The sequence below is a fragment of the Lagopus leucura genome, unplaced genomic scaffold (assembly GCF_019238085.1).
Source record: "Lagopus leucura isolate 7727_CA_CO unplaced genomic scaffold, USGS_WTPT01 Super-Scaffold_100017, whole genome shotgun sequence".
In the NCBI taxonomy this organism is placed as follows: domain Eukaryota; kingdom Metazoa; phylum Chordata; class Aves; order Galliformes; family Phasianidae; genus Lagopus; species Lagopus leucura.
Window position 1 is genome coordinate 11,501,140 of NW_024962271.1, and position 20,981 is coordinate 11,522,120.

Below are 20,981 nucleotides of genomic sequence, written 5' to 3' on the forward strand. Positions count from 1 at the left end.
GCACTTAAGTCTAAACATAGTGCTGATTTAACTATCCCACCTTACAGTTACACTGGTGCAATTTCCTAGCATGGATATACTTGCGTTAGTATTTACTCTGGCATAAGTGAACAAGACAGTTTTAAAGAAATGACTGCTGCTGAAAGTCCTGGAAAGGTATGGTAAATCTGCAACAGATAATACCAAATCTGAATAAACTCTCTCTCTCTCAAAAAAAAAAAAAGAAAATAAACTCCTCTGCTGAAGGAACAGAGAAAATAACCTGTGAGCTTTGTTAAAATGCACGATACAGCAACTGCAAAGTCCCATTTTTCCCCCAGCTGTATGTCCTGTTTCCTAACCATGGTGAACCTGCCAGGTGATATATTTAATTTGCATGGTGAGAAGAATGGAATCATTAGGTCTAACTTTGAAATTAAAGTAAGAAATCCTCCACTGAATGAAACTTGAAAAATGTCATGAGTTTCAGCAGGGTGGTTCAACCATTGCAGGTCAATATTATTGCAGAAAACTGTATTTTCCTCCATGATTAATCATTTCATAATGCTGGAACAACACTCTTCCTTTTTTTCCCCTCCTACAGCATCAACAGACAGGAAGAATTCTGCCAAACAAAAATTTCCCAATAAGTGAGTCACTAATCACATATACTTTCCTGATTCTATAACTTGAAACAGCAGAGTCTGCTACTGAGGAGACTTTGGCTGCAAATGAAATGATACGTGATTTAAATAGAATGCTAAATCATCTGCAAAATCAGAACTTTGGGTGTTTTTTTTGTTTGTTTGTTTGGTTGGTTGGTTTGGGAGTTTTTTTTTTTTGTTTGTTTGTTTGTTTTTTAATTGAGTATTGCCCATCAAAGAGATACTACATTCTTAACCAGTACTCATTTCAAGTTAAAAAAAAAATTGTGTTACTTTTCCCATACCGTGGGACATACTTAGTATGTAAAACTAAGTTCTACTGTTAGAAGGTCTGTAAGTTTACTGTTGCTTCTTCCCACTATCTTGTATAAACAAGACAGACATTAAGACAAGATGCACAGTGTACCAAATTCTCATCCTATTCAAAGAACATAATCCAAATCAGATTGTTCAGGACACACAAAATACAGTAATAGAATCACCAGTGCAATCTTTACCTTGCCTCCTTCTTAATAAGGGTTGCAACTGTCAGACTTTGCTGTCTTTCATTAAATGCATCATCTACCAACATGTGGGCAATACTAATTAGGTGAATATTAACCCACAAAAATTTATGATCTAAATGTACTTAAGGGTAAAATAAAAATATTTTTATTTACTACTTGCAATGATCTCTAATGTACTCTAAGCGATTGCTATAAATTTCTGTACAAAACAAATAAACAAACAACAAAAAAAAAACACTGCCAAAATTAAGAATAGCTGAAGTTTTGCCCGTTTTTCTGCTAGCCTTTGGCAATCCACTTTCAGTTTTCTTGGATACCATGCAGAATTTAACAACTTCCCTTTTTGTCATATGAACCATAAGGCCAGTGACTCTCCAATTAAGTACATTTCTCCACTACCAACAAACAAAGCCACATGTTGAACTATTTTAGTTTCTTCAGCTGCACTGTGATGTTGCTAAATAAATCCAGTAACGTCATATTAAAGCCATACTTGTGCTCAGACTCACACAGTTTGCAACCTAAATGTCAGAACTAGAATATTAGCACTTGGATGAAAAGAGAAAGGACAGCAGAATATAGACTGGTGTCCCACAGAATCTCTATACATAATCCTGTTTCATTTCAGATGCACAAATAATTCATGCACTGTACCAATCAGACCTGCAGATAAGTTTGCCTTCTAAACTGTACTTTAAACCTCATATTTAATAGCTTTAATTCTCGTATTATATTAACCAAATAACCAAGCTCTCGTTATATTAACCAAAATGCCAACTCCCTCAACAAAAATTCTGACTAGACTTGCACACTTCAAAAAAACAGAAATGTGGAAAAGTGTAATATTAGAAAGTTCTAAATTCACACTACACTTCAGCAGCATAAAGAGGGATAGTCAAGAACTGTGATGGTGAATTTCTGCAAGACAAAGTTTCAGAAGTGAAATCCATTCCAATAGTGCAGTGTCACGCTGCTCAGCTTAACTACAGCACCTTGTCTTCATCAACTGGAAAAACAGTTAGTGTGCTGTTTGCAGAGTGCTGGCAACCATCCTGAATATCCTGCACTCCCACTCTTTGTGTGGAATTATGTATAGCAGAGATGACAGGTGATCCTCCTGGTCAATCCAGCTATGCTTCTGGACAGATAGCACAAGATAAAACGGTAATGATCATGCTGTTCTAATATATTAAGATAGATCTGTAGAAATGAAAGTCAGTCCTAAAGTAGTATCACTATCTTTTCACTTGACGCCTAGAGGAGGTACAACTTACAGTATATATATATATACATATATAAAGGAGACTTCTTAAATGCTTTATGGATCTTACCTTGATAAGCACAAAGGAAAATTCCAAGTATTTTGTCTGGAAAGAGAAAATTGCCTAAAACGTCTGGAAAAACTTTTTGACCCATTCAGGTTGTATGAAGCTTGCTGTCAAAAACATCCCCAAGTTCTTCCATCTTAAGCACTTGCGCTTCCTGCTCAGAACATGCAGCCTAATGATAAAATCCCCACTATTTAACTGTGAGAAAGACTGCAATAAGATGGTGCTTTAATAGCAATCTGAGTTGATCTTTAGGTAGTTTAAAAATATTTAAGTTCTCTTAGGTGTAAATGTACAGATAGAGCATGCAAAGAATTGTGAGGTTTCATTATTCTATTATTTTCAGTAGAACATCGAGCACATCAGTGCTACAACAATACAAAGTAATCAAACAGAAAATGTAAAGTAATTAAAGCTGAGCAGTGAGACTGATGAATTCAGAGGTAGCGGAAACTTCTGTAATGCATATTCAAGAGCCTGAGTAATCAGGTGTAACTGTAGAAAGGTTGTTAACATGCCCATTACTGTGTAGTTATGAAATCTACTTCACAGAGGAACCAAGTTCACTGCTTTCATGGCCTTCAGATAAGTACACAAAATCAGAGAGGAAATATGGTGCTGTGAATTAGCAGGTAGGAACTTTCCTTGAGTCATTACAGTTTGATTGTTTTGTTATGTTTTGTTTTTAATTCCAGTTCTGTGTTGTCCCCCTCTCCCAGTACAAACGAGACCAAAACATACTAGGAGTCCAGTGGAAGGCTAATGAGATGTTCAGTAGTCTGGATCACCTCTCCTATAATGGGAAGCTCAGAGAGTTGGGATTGTTCACCTTGAGAATTGGAGGTTCAAGGGAAATTTTATGTGTACAAATACCTGAAGGATGGGTGAAAAAAAAGACAAAGTCAGACTATTTCAGTGGTGCTCAGCTCTAGGACGAGAGGCAATGGGGACAAGAGGGAACGAGGGAGGTGCCATCTAAATATCTGGAAGCACTTGTCAAGTGAGGGCAATGTTAAAGAGATGAAGACAAGTCCATAGAGACTCATCTATATGGTAGCTGTAGCGCATTGAGTCATTTTTGGTTGGAATTCTTTGTAATAAACATAGGAAATGATAACTTCAACAATGTGACATTAAATGTACCATGGAACATATGAAGAAGCATGTGTAGTAATCTTATAAAGTAAATCAAAATAATGCAGAAACAAGAAAAAGCCACCTTGTCTGCCTTGGCAATAGTGTAGTAAATGGCATGTCTGGTATAACAACAGAATGCAGGAGAAGACAGGATGCCAGCTTGAATCAAAACACTGATGAGATAACTTATTTATAAGTAATCCTTCAGGTTTTTGAAAATATTTGATGCTTCTGCTTCCTCAAGCTTTGTTTCCTTACAATAGTTGCAATTGTTTTCACATAGAAATGCAGTCTCTGCTCTCACCCGCACCAGATACTTACAACTTGCAGTTTTAGAAATATTTTTCCACTACATCACAGCAATGAAAGCTGATTACTTTAAAATACTCATTCTCTCAATGTTTTGTAATGGAAAGACACATAAGATCCTTACCTAAATGCATGTGGATTTGACTGGATCTTTCTCTAAGTCTCTCAGGTGTCATTTTATGGTTGGAAAATCAGTTTTACATTTATCCCCTTGTTTCTCTGAAACTGCCAGTAAGTCTGTGAAATGGGGAGCATGCTGCATTATTAGAAAGTTATTCACTGTTAACTTTCTATTACTCTATGCCCTTTTTAAAAGGAACAACGCGTGCCCTACAGGCAGTACTTCAGCCAGCTAACACAAGAAGCCATCAAGAGTTTTCACAAAGACTTTAACTTATATAAAAAATATGAGTTCATAATATGGCACCTAAGGCTATGCCTTTAAGGAGCGTACAGCCTTTGAATACTCGGTAAACCACACTAACTGTGAAAAACATAGTGGAATAGTTCTTTCTTAAGCTGAAGCCTTTTCTCTTTAGGTTGAAGCCAGGTCAGGTTTCAATACCTAAACTAGGTCTTCAGTCTTCACAGAAAGTCATATTTCTGCAACAAGCATATTAAGAGGAAACTTTTGTCTCCAGGCTCATATTGTTAAATTTAGACTGTCACAGAGAAGACTTTTAACTTTTTTACATAGTAAAAAATCTGAAAGATAGTATCGGTGGAAATGACATAGTGAACTGATGGAATCCAGATGAAAGTCTGCAGGATGTAAGGGAAAAAATGCAGTAATATCTTATAACCAAAATCTACAATCTTAAAAGAAAACAAGAAAGATCCTCATGAAAATTCAACAAGGAAAGCTCTTTAAGGGCTCCCAGTTGAAATGATCTTTTTATGTTTGAGGTACTCTGGTCAGTAATATTTACTATTACTTCAATTGGGTAACACCAAATTTCACTGATGCTAATTCAACACACTCTGTGAAAGTTACTATGATGATGTCTCTGTCTTTCTGATAGCTAGGTCATTGAGGCCTGTGTACTGCTGAGCTCTGCTGCTGAGGGTGCAGTGCAGCACATCAACAGCCAATGCAGACAGAACATCCCTTCCCACTCGCAGACCAGAGCCCTGTCATAGCTGGGGAGGCAGTGCTGGGAGTGCCGCCAGATTTTCTGAACGTGGTGACAGGAACTGAAGGTATTGTTCCAGTCTCAAACACAATTCAAGAATTAGACAATGAAACTCATACCACTGTCAATAAAATTCTGGCCAAAGGTCAGGAAGATGTCTGGGGAGGACATATCTGCAGGTGAGAAGGAAAAATTCTATTCCGACCGAAGATTATTTGTAGAGAACACATTATAGAATTGGGCTTCAGCTAATGCTATTTGCTGTGTGACAGACTATCCTATGGTACATGCACACTTTTTTTCAGTTACTTCACTAAAGAAGCACTGACTTCCCTGTATCTGCAACAGGTGACACAGTACATAGGTTGCTCCAAAAGTAAAGCCTCCTACTTATTTCCATGGAAATTACAAAAGATACAAAGAGCATAGAATACCATCTCATAGAACAAACCCTCAGCCACAAAACAGTATTTTTCAATGTCGACACCACCATCAGCTCTGCATTTTCACCAGCAATGAACAAGAGCCTGCGTGCTACCCTCATACAAATCTGCACCAGCAGAGGTGACCCACTGTTCTGTCACCGCTGCTGAAGGCACCGTCCACCACTTCACTGTGCTCACATTCACTCTTTGTCTCTAAAAACGTTCAATAAGCATTCACTGACATTCAGTCAATGAATGTCAATAGGTGCCATTTGTGTGGGAGGAATTTAATGGCACACCTTTGCTTCATCCACACTTCCATGTAAGACGCCATTCAGTCAGACTGCCCTTCAGCTCCCATCTGTCCCACAGAATGAAACTGAATGGAATTGATGGGACAGTTCAACCTCTACTGCCAGACCACCAACATCCACCTCTGACATTGTGGGCCAACATAATAAAATAGGAGGCATTACTTTCAGAGCAGCCATTGTGTAAGCAGCAAATTATTTAACAGTATGTTAGTAGGAGCAAATTAAAAAAACTGAATTACTCCATAATAATTATTTGCTGTTGGATTCATCTTATGGTCTTCTACTTATTTACAGGTAAGTTAAAAACAAAGCTACTTGATTTCTGCCAGAATTGTTAGTATATCTCAGAAAGCACAAAGAACAAATCGGCTTTCCAACAATGTTCAGACCTGTCACAATTAAAGCATTCCATAATACAATGCTTTCCTTTATGCACCAGCCTGTAGTAGCCTGGCTGTGGAGCCTGAAGTTGGACTGAGAAATTTTGCTTTCCAACTGTTATCAACTTCTTTGTTGGTGCCAAGCTGCATAACTTCATAGCTTGGCAGTTCAAATCCTATATCTGCAACAAATGTGGTAACAGCTCTGTCTCCTGTTTGACACTAGTGCTCATATGCTGCGCTTCTATGCAGGAAGAAACTATGTGACACACCATAAGGTATTTTCTTGATGCAGGGGTACCGATATTGGAGTTTTGCTATGCCCTTGTATTTCTTCACTGCGTTGTTATCTAATGTTTTTACCTGCAACATCTGATGTTATCAGCAACCCTGACTTGCTATTTACTGGAAGTCAGATTTTGCAGAACCCAAGACTTTCTGAACCTTTATCTTTTTTTATATTTACTAAATAAACACAATGTCACAATGAGAAAGTTAATTTCACTCTGTTCTTTGAAACGCTTAACTACCATGGGGAAGAATAACATCAAAAGTCACTGTGAACTCATTGATTTTGAAAGAGAGATTAGAAAAAAGGACTCACAATAGGGGAAAAAAAGAACACACAACAAAACCCACAAGACAGCACATATCTAACCAGATCTTGATACAGATTTACTTTGCAGTATTTCATAAAACCATACACTTATTCATGCCAGGTTTATTGAAAATAAACAGGTGGAAAATAAATAAGTAAGTAAGTAAATAAATAAATAAATAAATAAATAGAATGCAGCTGCTAAAGAAAAGGTTATTTATGTTCAAACTGTACTGGAGAAATTAGTCAAGGGCGATTCATGCATGTGAAAATATGATTTGTAAACTGCCAAGGTTGATAAGACCTTAGGGAGTAAATGCTAACCATACAAATCAAAGATGCCTAGAGGCAGTTTTGAAGGTGGATGGCAAGGCTTTAAGAGTTAAAAAGAAAATAACCTGCTAATAATCCAGAAGAATAAGCAATGATACAGTAAGAATGAATAATTTGTTTATGAAAGGAACAAACCATTTCTAGATGTCTTTCACCCTACCAGATCTTGGATTGCCCAAGTCTAAAATGCCATACCTTTCTCTCCTGCATTTCTTTCCTGTTCCACAATTCCTGATATTATACCAACTTAAACCAGAGAGAAGCGACACTGTTTAAGGAGAGTTCACGCTTTTCACAAGCTTTTCACTTGTCTGCTTGAGACTACCCTGTCATTTGACTCACAGTAAGGTCCCATCTTACACACTTATAGTAGGAGCATATTCACAGAAGCAAGTATCCAGTTCCTCCTCCAATCTGGAATATAAAGATGCTACCATTCTGAGTGAATCAGAACTACTGAACTAATGTACTTGTAAAAATATTTGAACAAAAAGGCAGTTTTGGTGACCAAGATACTTTTATAGGAACATTTCAGCTTTTTTTCATAATGCCTAAAGAGAGAACAATTTTAAGTGGATTTCTATTAAAAAAAAAAAAATTACATTTTCATTTAACAATTTTCCACTCTAAAGTAACAAATAGCAAATAACTTCTTTTTACTTTAATTTCATTTTAAGCCCAGAATCTGATCAGAGTACTCCTCCTTTTGTTTGCCGTAAATTTCAGATTGTCTTTTCAAAACATTGGATAAGACAGAAATATGTTTCCTACACAGCTAAGATTTTGGGATACAGGTCTAGTCAAAGATATCTGAAATCAAATTCATTTTTAAAACAAGTTTTTGAAGACATTTAGAGTCATGAAAAATACTAACAGAATGGGTATTTCTGAATCAGATCCTCCCAAACCTAAACAAGATGAATTCAAGATAGAACTGACAAATCAAACTTACAGCATTTATTCACCTCTTAATAATTAGTATCAAGTTCCTAAATGCTTTTGTATTATACCAGGATCTCACAAGCAATTCACAAGGAAATCCTGATATTATTCTTGAAGAGATTAAAACCATTTTTGATGTTTTTTCCATGTAGGTTGTTAAGTTGTGACAATTGCTATCTTCTCATACTCTTTACTTTTTCATGCCCTTGTAAAAAAATCCCATGTCTTCTTCAACCTACTCCTATTGGCTGTGGTTTTCAATGGCTCTGCCATCTTGCTATCAGAAAAAAGAGACTGACCGGATGTGCAGACTTCTCTGATTTAGGACTGAAGTGATTAATCTGGTATACTCAGAATCTCAACACGAGCAAACAGAAAAGGTGAGAATAATGAGAAAGATCATGTTATGTACAGCAAATCATAGTAAGTATTGAAGGACCAGCTGACTACATAGAAATGACCGTAATCCAAAATCAGGCAGCCAATCCAAATCTGAAAAGTGTGCAGGAAGAAAAAGAAGGAAAGCAAAGAAGAGGAACATCAGACAAACATGCAAAACTGCTGTGTTCTACATCGCCCAGTTTTTACTCCAGGTGGAAATTGGGTAGAAATGTATATCTGTGAGGCAGAAGGGCAAGTCTCCTTTTAAGTCTTGGTGCCAGAGAGACTTCTACTCTTTTCATCTTCCTTGATTTTCTTTGTTCATTTCCTCAATTCCTGAATCTCAGGGCCATTCTGAACCCAGAAATTATAGAATTTGATTCAAAAGACTGAAACAGTATTTGATGACACATAAGCTGCCAGTACAGTTTGATCTCAATGGGTGGCAGTCATCAAAGACCAAGTGCCACAACCCCTGACTTTTTTCCTGCAAACAGAATTGTGCTGACTCCTATCCCTGCAAGGTAACACACTGAACTTAGCAAAGAGGAAGTTTTTGCAGTCCTCTAGCTTTGGAGAGGTTAAGAGTGCCAGGTAAACTGCATGGAAAATACAGATGGAAAATAAAATAAGAACCACTATACGTGTTAGTCAGTGGTTATTCTGGCAAATGCTTTACTGAAGAGCACATGTTAAGCACAGGAGTCACAGCTGTTCAAGACTTCTTGGGACTCTTGAGACTAGGCCTGTACACAGATGATTCCTCACACACAATTTCCCCCTCCTTCCCTTCAGAAGAGGAAGGATAGCTGAAACCATGATACTCTTTCTTGAGGCAAGTTGGAAAAGATCAAACAGCATTTGCTTGAGGTTTCCAGTGAAATTTTGCCAAAGGACAAAGGGTTTCATGGGCCAAGACAAACCAGAAGCTCTACAAGTGAAGGAGAACTGTGTTTGTTGGCTGAATTTAGGAATCACTGGAAGCAAAACTACAGAGCCAACAGCAGCTGTTTCTACCCTTCGTCTGTGTGTGTGTGTGTGTGTGTGTGTGTCTCAGCACAGCATGTAAGTAATTTGTAATTTGCTACGGACTTGGACTGGAAAAACCAAATATATAGCATTGCAGAATTGAAATCCAAAAACTATAGCATTTTAGGAGACCTGTAACTAGTAAGCTGAAACTACTATTCCTGTTCACATTCCATTTTCTAGTTTGCTCACAGCACTCTTCTCCAATTTGATGTGTTTATCTTGAATGCTGAAGTACTGCTTTGCATGCCCTTCCTTACATTTTTTTAATGCATACATACCTGTTCACAACATCCCTTAGCATGACACTATCCTACCTTCCAAAAGGCTGGCAAAAAACACAACTTATTTCTGTATGTAGCAACAACTAACTGAGGTGATCCTAAATGCAGATGGGTTTGCCCAAAGAGGCAAATGCAGAAAGCCAGTAATTTTCAAAGAATATTTATTTTTACAGTAACTAATTTGTAGAATTATTTTAGAATGAATTCAGGGCAAATACAAGGAAAAAAAAAAGAAAAAAAGAGTAATATTTTGTACCTTGTTTTTTCATTTAAGACCAAATTGTCACAAGATATTTTATATAAACAGGCAAGACTAGTAACACTTAGGGTGCATGACCAAATAAAATAGAATATTATTTTAAGAAATAAAAACCAGATAAAAATAAAATGGTAGTTCAAGAAATCTAAAATCATTTATACTAGCTGAGGATCTGTCCTTAAATATTAAAACATCAATCTTGACTCTTCACTTGCTTTTTCAATTCAGACTTTATCGATGTTTTGCAGTTCAATTGTACAGATTAAGAGAAATTCCAGTGTATGTTGTTTCTGGGCAATAACATATCTGTCATTTGCAAAACAGTTATGGCTCAATTGGTTAGATTTTCAGAAAGATGAAGTGAGGAACAACGATCTAAACATATGCAAAAAGACAATTTAAGCTAAGTAAAATACTACCTAGAATTTCTTTTGGACACTATTAGTACTGAACTTCCCTTGTCCTATGAGAAGAGACAGGAAAGTTTAAGTAACCGTGAGCATCCTAGGCTGTCACTTAACGCATCATCTGAAAGATGAATTTACTGGACCCATACTTAACTACATGCAACCTGCATTATGGTTTACAAGATGGAATTATTTTGCCTTACGTGACATCTTCTGGCCTGTTTTTACTTGCAGTTACACCGGTGAAAATTTGGAACAAGTCCATTAAAGTCAATGACTCTATAAAATCAAGGTAAAATTTTACTTAGGCCCCCCATGCAATTTAATAATTGCATTACAAACCAGGATAGTGTTCTGCTCGGTAGCAAAAGCAGTAGCTTTCCATTGGTAGAAGGTGGAACTGAGCACCAGATATTATGTACTTCTATGAACAAAGACACATTAATCTTGTGTTTTTCCATAGAGGCTCAAGCTCATTTGATGTGGCACATGATGTGCTGCATGTGAATATTACCTAGCACTTCCCATCAAAAAAATAAAGAAGGTAAGTGAGGAATTTAGAAAGCAATTTTTGATTATAATAGCATTTTACTTCACGTATCTTGGAAATTGCTGATTTTTATTAATACCATCAAAAAAATTGTTCCACTTTCTATTTGGATTGAGCTTACCTTCTCTTGTGAGTTGGAAAGCTTTCCACAACCTTAGATCAGATAGGACTTTGTCTTCTGTTTCCTGACAGGTTTATCATGCTGCACAGAATAGTTTCTCTTCTAAGTTCCAAAGATTTAAGTCTTCTTAGGGATAGTAATGCAGATCCTGGCTACATTAAGTTGGTATGTTTCCTGGGTGTCTTCAAAGTAGATGCTTGAGATTGCAGTCTTTGTTTCTCTGCAGCAGAACACCCTTGCAGGGTTTCCTGAAATGGAGAAATATATGATGATCATCTGCTTTAGTACAAAATGACAAATATCACCCAGACACTACAATGAGATTTCATGACCTCCAAATACCACAATGTAAATGCAGAATAAGTGGTATTCAGGTTCTATACCTGATGGAAGCTTTATTTTTCTATTAATCATTGCATCTTGCAGTTCTCTATTTTATTTATTGTATCACTCAAGTCAGAAGGCCAAAGGTATAAGAGGACTGCAGAAATACTAGTAAGTGAAGCTTAAGTTCACCATGTGGTAAGTGTATACTATAAGGTTATATCTAAGAAGTGGAGATTAAAAAGAAAAAAGTTAACATTTTTTCTCTCTTTAGCTGGTGTTCTAAAATAATAAATAATTTTAATATAAACTACTCAGTCTGGAAGTATGTGAATAGAATTACACTTACACTGCTCCTTGTCTGTCCTGGACAAATTGAACCAAACATTAGGTCACTACACAGCCAGTGTACTTAAGTATACCTCTAGGCTAGAAACAGAGTGAGCAGAAAGAAAGATGCTCTATCAGTATAGAAGTATGTTCTCTGCCTTAAAAAATGAGCTAAATTATTTGCACTTCCTTTAGAAATTCATATTCTGAAGCAATCAAACATAAACAGTGGCTCTTGCCCACCTTTTCTGTTGTTGGTGTTGCATTACCAATACTGTCTATTGCTTAAGTTGTCGTATTGTAAACTGTTACTAACCAAACATCTTTACAAGAAACATATGTACACGAAAGCAGCATTTCCTTCCTAAGCTCACTGACAACTGGCTATCTTGAAAAAGTCTATCTATATCAGTACATGAACAGGTTGATAGCTTTCAAACACTCCCATTTATGTTACAAGTGGTACAGTGATATTCTATTATTTCATTGAAAATTAAATGTTTTGAGACATTTCATATTGTTTTTCACTTTTCTAGTTTCAGTATTCTTTTAACTTCGATTTCTGCCATCTAACAACTAAAAGTCATTCAAAAAATTGTTGTACACTACATTCACTGCATTACAGATGATCCGTGTTTATAAAACTAGATTGTTGTATGAAGAAAATGCAAAGAGAAAACATAACCATCCCAACAGCAAATTTGTCAGCTAAAAATATAGCAATATAACTTGGGTTTCTACACTTCAGTGCATCTAATGAGGGAGTGAAATGCTTATTAAATGGTAGCATGCATTATTCTCCAAATCTTCTTTTACATGCCTATTTTAAGTATTTGATTATTGCCTAGCTAATAATAGGTGCTTCTTCAGTCAAAGAACATGCTAGAGAAGACAGTGTAAATTGTAGCATGTAATTGTTCACTGACTGCCACTGAAAATGTTTAGCTACTACTGTGTGACAATCAGCAGCCGCTTTTGGAGTCTGGCAATTTTATCTTGCAGTGTATTTCAGAATTAGTCATCAAGAGAAAGATAAATAGAAAAATCCTCTTTTGGTTTATTTGAAGTGGAAAAAATGGGTCCTGTCCCCTGGCCTCCAAAAAATGTATGAAGTGACAACACAAAAGGATGAGTTTCAACTACTCTTCTTTCTCCCGGGTATCAACAAATACCTCAGAGCTGGAATGGAAACAGCACTCACTGCTCTCAGTGACAAAGCCTACATGGGGCTCTTATGAGCCCCAGCTCTCAAACTCACCATGTATAATCATGAGAGTGCTTTTTTTTTTTTTTTTTTTTTGCACAAAAACAGGTGCTCCAACCACCCTACTCTTTTCTTCCTACCTCCAGCAGAATGCTCACACATTATTGTGAGTAATTTTGCAAACAGCCAATTGTGCTATCCAGCCCTTTAACACTTTAGAGAAGCCTTTTCATCCACCAACAATGTAACCCAGAAGGTGCCAAGGAATCCAAATGGCCTCCAGAATGATTTATTCATCCTAGGCTTCTTAGTCCCTTTTCCTCAGAATTAATACTAAGATTAATGTGTCCCAACAGTGTGCTGCCAACAGGAACTTTAATAAAAGCAAGAACTAGTTGGCCCAGTTTTCTTCTTACTAAGGTTAGGACACCATCGGAAAAAAAAAAAACCCAAACCAACAGTCTACACAGGATTTTCCCTTTAATTTACTTCACAAAATGAAAGTGACCACATTTAGTTTGAACACACGCAGATTACATGAATATAAGTGCATCACTGCTTGAAGTCACTCATCAGCCAATTTTTTTGTAAGGATAAATGCAATGTACTTGCGTATTTTTGAAATGGTGCATGTGCAGCTTTAAAAAAAAACTTTTTTTATAAACTAGCTTAGACAGTTGTATTTGAACATAACCAGTATACAATATACACAATTCTTACGAAGGATGCCAGACGCATAATGACCATGACTGAAACAGAATAAATGACAGATGGGACATATCTACTAAGATAAAAGAATTTGCTATAGGAGAAAGAATACTTATTTTGTATACTTATTTTGTATAAGTACTTGTATACGTATTTTAATCTTTTGCTCTTTCAATCTCTTCATCAACTCCTATTACCATAGACAATACCCATGTGCCATGCTGATGGTGCTGGCAGTGTGGACACATGCCCTTTCTGCCACATTTGCCACTGAACGGTCTTCAACTGCCAGTAAATTGCAAGCAGCCAAACCACCATGACCTTGCAATGAAGGATTTGTTTCTTCTCCTTAGCCCTTCAACTACACAGCCTACACAGCTTCTACACACTATATCCTCAATTATCCAAGTTCAAAATCCAAACTTATCAAAGTCTATCTAGGAAAGCTTTGAGAGTGCATCAAATTAATATTATTTCAAAATATAACTGAAAAAATGAAGACTGTACCCAGATTTGTTGCTTTAAGACTTTGCAGTGTGACAGAAATACCAATAGATTATGTAGGATACTGTAGACTATGTTCAGACCAAGTTGCATATTTGAATGCATAAATGCAAATGCACCCATTTACCATGCAACTGCAAAGCTGCCTAAGCCATTTAAATGTAAGCTTTCAAATGCCTTCCTGATCACACAGCTAGACTAGGAAATGCTCTCATTTCTACCTGAGATGTTTTAAGTCTTTTTTCTTAGGATCACCAACCTTCCTCCCTTCCTTTGTGAAAAAGTACGTGTGCGCACATGCGCGTACTTCTCTTTTCTTCTCAGCCCCTTTACCAATTGTTCTCCTAGATCAAGCACAGAAACTGCAGAGTTGCTGGGTGGTGGTGATGGGTGAGTGGAGCAGAAACTCCCCCTAAAAGGCAGAGATTGCACAACTGAAAGAACAGAAAGGCCTTTTATTCTATGAAGAAAAGAAGAGGAAAAAGCTCTTCACAGTGAAGATGAAAAATAATGTATTTGAATCCTGGGAAGATCTTCTTCTTCCTACAGTGGAGAATAGTTAGTTCACAGCACAATTCGAATAGCTGTTAGCTTTTCAAATATCTGCAATTGGCAAAAAGGACAATATGCATTTGTTTACATTTACTTATGGCTTTTGAATTTATTTTCTGACCGTGATACTTATGTCAGACTAAGACATTTCATGCTATTCTTTTCGAACAGCAAAGCTAAATTTTCTGAAGTATGTCAGTCTCTAAATTCAAAACTTCACCTATCTTACTGTTATTGCACTCCAGGCTGTGATTTATTTTCTCAGATTTTAATGATGACTTTCGTAGTCCTATGAAAAGGAAAAAAATCTGCACTGAGAAGAAAAAACCCCGCAGAAGAAATTTATAGTTAGAGATCTAAATTGATATATAAAACTCACAAAGATTTCACCAAATTCAGAACAGTACAGTATTCAGTGAATTTCTCTTACTGTTTCTCGTAGAATCATAGAACAGTTTAGGTTGGAGGAGTCCTTGAAGATCATCCATTTCCAACCCCTTGTGGTGGGCAGAGCTGCCCTATTTTTCTGAAAGATCTTGCAGTCATTTTGAAAATTCTCAAATGTTTTCTCAAAATACATACAGACACGTGAGGATGTGTTCAGGCATTGGAAAGAGGCTCCCCAGGTAAGTGGTCATGATTCCAAGCCTGTTGGTATTCAAGAAAGATTTGGACAATGCTCACAGATACATGGTTTAACTCCTAGGCTGCTGTGTATGGTCAGGAGCTGGACTCAGTGATGCTCATGGGTCTCTTCCTACTCAGGATATTTTATGAACTGCAACCATTGAATTGCAAATATTTTGTAAATCTGGCAAAATGGAAGAATACTACAGGTGGAATAAAGATTTCCTATGTAGATTGGTCAAGACTTTCATTTTAAATTTTATATTTTTATGAAGACTCCCACTATTAATTTTTTACTAGTTGTATTAATAAGTGTTGGGAAACATACTATTGCTCTTACTGACCTTACGATAAACATGAATTTTTATTGTAGGAGATTTAACTAACTGTGATTTTATCTGTTATAACAAGTTAAAAGGTGAGGTAGATTCATAGAGCCATAGTAGAATGATTTATCCCAGCTTCTGCTGAACTCAGAAAGAACTCAGATAAATGGCTTGAGGAATCAACCTACTTTTAAATTTTATTTTACCAGCAGAAAGTATGACCAACAATTTCTGGTAAAAAGCTGTGTTCATTTTAAGTGGAGGTATACCCAAATCATGGTCTTTTCTAATGAAGGTTAGTGGCCTGCCTCCACCTTCCCACATCAAGTTATTTTCTGTTAAAAGTTATCAGATTCTCTTGGGAGAAAAAAACCAAACAAATGCCATCCACATTGTCCTGCTTTTTTTTGCGTACCTTCTTCACTCCTTCTTCAGTTTATTCTTGCTGGGTTGTTTGTTTGTTTTTGCTTATTTACCTTTCCTGTCTCATGCTATCTTTGAATAGCAGCTGAAGATAGTTTGTCAATTCAATACTCCAGATCTTGATATGAACGTAAAGTTTGCAATCGTCTGAAACAAATCACCAGAAGGAAAACCCTGAAGAGTACAACAATCTCGGGCTGAGATTCAAGTAGGCTCAAGTACACACCTTACAGTGTGAGCCTACTTGATCTTGAGAGTTGAGAGCAGAATGTGATTGGCACCAAGGGGATAATTCCATTTCTGGCGAGCAGATTAGGTCGGCCCCCACACCGCCCACGGGGACGGGGGGGGGGGGGCTATAATTATGTTCTTCTGAAATTGTTAAACCATTTCTAATTAATTGTAATGGTTTTAGCTAAAGCTTTCCAGATAAGCATTTCAAACTGAACCCAACACTGAACAATCATTGTATTGCTGAAATGCTCTGATGAATTCCAAGTTCTAACTTTTTGATTCATGAAAACACCGAAAAATGTGCAGCATATGTTATCTCAATCCAGGAGATTTATAAAACCCAGATATCTTGTGATTGTGTTGCTACTTCAGCAGGATAAAAATTCCTTTTCACCCCCTTCACTTTTGCAAAATCTCCCCCTTAGCTGTGTCTTAAAAATGTCAAACATATTTTACTGTCTCCAAATAAACACATCATTTTTGGCAGAATTAGTAGACAGGAAAGGTAGGGGCACTGTTGTTACAGGAGTTCATATAAAAAGCAAATTTTAATGTTTCAAAATTTAAGACTTTCTTCAAGTTTTAAAATACATCTTCCCTGGCTCCATCTGTATTATTGTCAAAACAATTATGAATTGTCCCTTTGGAAAAGTAAAACTGATTAATTAGTGTTGGTCTGCATTGTACACAGAATTCAACTGCTATATAAACAGCCATGGACATTTCATACTAACTATTCTATTATTTTCTTCAGCATTGTTAAAATCTAAAATGATTTAATAGTTTTACCATTGTGTTCTGTACATTGTTTGCAAAGTTTTCAAGTAAAAAGCACTTCTCTTCCAGTGATCTAAAATGATACCAAATTGTTCTATGTACAGAATGCAAAATCAAGATTGCTTTCAAGATGGAAGTCTGCAGATAAAAGCAAAGAAAGAACATATACTAAAGACAATTGAGAATATGAGCTTCCACTGCATTACTATATTCCAGTACAAAGCTGTGTTTGTGATATCAGTGAGACCAAAAACACTGTTTTCAGAGTTGTCTAGGAAGAACACGGTGATCTCAGTTGCAGCTCTCCACCAAAAAGACCCTTATTACATGGTAAGGATGGTTGCTTATTAACCTTGGCATTGTGGTTTAGCTTTTGTGCAAGAGACAAAGTAGATAGACTACTGCTGTCCAAAGAAATCCCCACTCTTCACAGCAACTCCTGCTTTGAAGGCCCTACTGCTCCATGTCCTTGCTAATCCCAGTTCATTGACAATAAAAGCAGGGCAACCAGCCCTCAGCTGGCAGCGGGGCAGCTTCTCAGGAAAGGGATTCACATCACTAGCTTCTCCGGCCACAGCCAGCTGACTGTGGGCCAGCGAGGAGTAACTCATACTGCTTGCACAGCACCAGCTTAACTCTGGAATAGCAAAGGCTTCAGATTTTAGTTCTGGCATTCTAACACCTTTCTTCAATCAATTTCAGAAGTCCCTTAGCACTCTGCACAGATTATGGTAATACCTGGTTCATGAATCATGGAACGAACATGAATCAACTGAAAAAAATTGTTTACTTATATATTAACGGACACATACACAAAAAAAAGCAAAGATAAAACCAAACATAAACCAGAAAAAAATTAAAAGTGAATCTGAAAAACAGCCAAGCAACCCCTCCCAACTTTTACTTGCTTGTAACACACAAAGCAGGATTTCAGCATTCACCATAAATAATATGGCCGTCTTTAATTTGGCCTCCAATATCTGACCAACCTTGATTTGTCCCACAGACAAAACCAAGCATCTCTAATTTGCTAACAAATCACTGCAATTCTTCTCTTACCAACCAATAATTCTGCCATCTCTAATTTACCAATAAATAATTTTGCACTCTCAAATTTACTAACAAATAATGTGACCAATTTGCTGACCAATGGCTGTTCAACTGGTAATAGAGCCCCTACCAAACAGTAATTTGTCAAGGAATATTTGGACCTTTTTTTTCCCCTAGCAATAAAAAATTTCAGCGGCCTTTTATTCAGTATCTGCTGCATTTGCTCTGCTAGTGCTTAATGTGGCTAGCAAGTTTTGCTTTGAACAAAGCGTTTGCTTTGTGTGAAAATATTTGTTTACATTGACTGCTTAGAAATTGCAGTGGTCTCTCTTAAATATTGCACACTGCTAACTCCTCTGCTGGTTCTCCTGCCGCCATGCTGGGACTTGGCAGCAATTCTACGGTGCTTGGACAGCGTGTGTTGGTAAAGAAGTGACACCGCTAGCCAGCTCTGTCACCCTGCTGACCTTACCACCCAAGTTGGTCCTGTCTGGGCAGAGGATTCAGCAGAACAATTTCACATTTAAAGCCATGTGATTGATTTGTTTTTTCTAATTTCTAAGTCCCTTGGCACAAGTGAAAAACAGGTCTTGAATTATTGGTTTCTTTAGACAATAACAATAGTATTTTGAAGTCATGTAGTAACTTCTGCAATCAATTTTACCTCCAAGGAATGTTACTAGTTTTGTGTAGTTTTATTAGTTCATATTAAAACCATTAGCTAACACGTCAGCTCAGTGAGCAACCATTCCAACACCCATTTTACAGGGAAAAACTACAGGGATTAAGGGTATAGCTGTAGTGACCATTGGTGCTGAAATTACTGAAGAATTTCCAAGCTCCAAGTTGCTAGCTTAGACAATTACAGAAAATTAAATACCCATAGGCTGTAGGGGAGAGTGCTGCAAAATTATATGACAGAATGCTTACCATGAGAAACTGCAAGTTTGGATACAGCTCTAGGCAAAAGACAAAGACTACATCAGCTCAGAATATACCCTTCTTGTAATCAATCTCCTAATACAGTTTACAGATGAATTTTTTGCATATTTCAGGACATGATTCAAAGCAATTTTCATTTCATAACAAAATAAAATGCTGAGATTTCTAAACTTTGCAAGAAGAAGGACACACAGACACTTCTATTTTAAATTAATAAAAAAATGTTAATCAATTATGTTAAAATTTTGTCCTGGAAGTAGCAGACCAGAAACACATTCTAGAAATGCATTGAAGAACCCTTCCTCCTTCTTTGTCTTTCCCATCTCGTGGGATAAGCAAAAGCTGAGTAGCACTGTTGCTTCTCAGTTATTTTTTCCTGAAGTCTCCTGGGATTCTTGAAAGAAGAGACAGAAATGCCTTTCTGGGTGGCTTTTCCTTTAGAGGAGGTAGTGAATAAAGAAAGTTAGCCAAGAAAGAAAAGGAGTTGGCCAGAAGGGTAGGAATTCCCAGATGGCCAGAAGTTTGGTGTATTTAATGCTTTCTTGATGCTGGAGGGAGTGAACATAATGCAACCAAAGCTGTATGAAAGCCTATTTCCTGATCCTAATTACGTGACCAGAGTACAATTTAAAAATACTATGTTAGTTTCAGGGGTGAATTACAATTCTGATGCTTTATTCAGAAATATTTCTGATAAAGATTTCAAGTAGCCATAACTTAGCTTTATTTCCACAAAATTGTTATACAAGTTTGGGTTTGTTATAGTTTCACTAATAAACATTTAATTAGCCAATATTGGGAATCACAGACTCACAGGGGTTGGAAGGACCTCAAGAGATCATTGAGTCCAACCCCTCTGCTAAACCAAGTTCCCTACAATAGGTCACACAGGTATGCATCCAAATGCAAAGATTAGTTGGAAGGAAAAAATCCAGTACTATCAAGCATATGTAATAAATATGATAATACACTGGCATCAAAAATGTGTGTGTTTGCAGCTCATGTAAGGTAGGGGAGGGTAAGAAATGTCTCAAATGGGAACTGGAGATCACTAAGACCTATGTCTGAATGAAAGGTGCTGGGGGTAGGACAGGGCACCATGAATGAAAGCAGATCTGTACTGGTCATGCAGTAGAACTAGCAGAAGACAGCCACAGAGCGTAGGTGAGAGGAAGTAGGAATTCTCTACAGATGAAACAGGAGAGTTTCTAGATAAGTGTAGCTGCCTGTGTTTCCCTTCAAAAGTGGACACAAGAGAGGAAAAATATCCCTGTTTAGAAGTTCGTAAGTTTGCTTTAGAGTATGTATATCAGTGCATTCACAAGATTACAGAGAACAGTAGAAAGAGAAGTGTCCAAGGAAAAAAAAGCAGATGAAAAGCATAACAGCATATGTATATAGGATAAGTAGAATGGTATACACTGTGGGGAGCACAAAGATTGATGCAGGTGGGCAAGACAATTTTGCCCTGTCTGGTTAAATTTTCTACATTAGAGTACTATTGATCATACTAAGTATATAGGATACTGTATATACCCCATTCCACTACCCTTACACAGGTTAATTCTTTTATCCATTTCAAACCCAGTCAATCAATAACAGTGATCAGGTAGGTTGTGAAATTGCCTGGAAAACACATCCGCAAAGTAAACCCAATACAATGGCCTGTCTATGTGACTTAAAGCTTAGCACAGCATTGAAAATCACTAATGGAACACTGTGCAGTTTGTTCATGCTATGAGCAGTCAGGAATCATGCATAATGTAATAGTGCATCTGCTAACAGCAGCTCACACAAGCTAATTTAATCTTGTTTTAAACTAGACACAAGGAATTAATCTTTAAGGCTGCTCCCGTCATTCTCTTTGGCCCTTAAAATACTGAGGGTCTTCCCACCTCCC

General features: G+C 37.0%; 1 long non-coding RNA gene across 1 annotated transcript in view; it reads right to left on the bottom strand.

The window, feature by feature from the left end:
* Positions 1-20,981, bottom strand: part of LOC122183308 — a 196,852-nt gene that overhangs the window by 89,112 nt on the left and 86,759 nt on the right. The window contains exon 2 of the long non-coding RNA XR_006180212.1: positions 11,081-11,328. This is a non-coding gene — a long non-coding RNA (uncharacterized LOC122183308). The remainder of the gene's footprint in view (positions 1-11,080; positions 11,329-20,981) is intronic.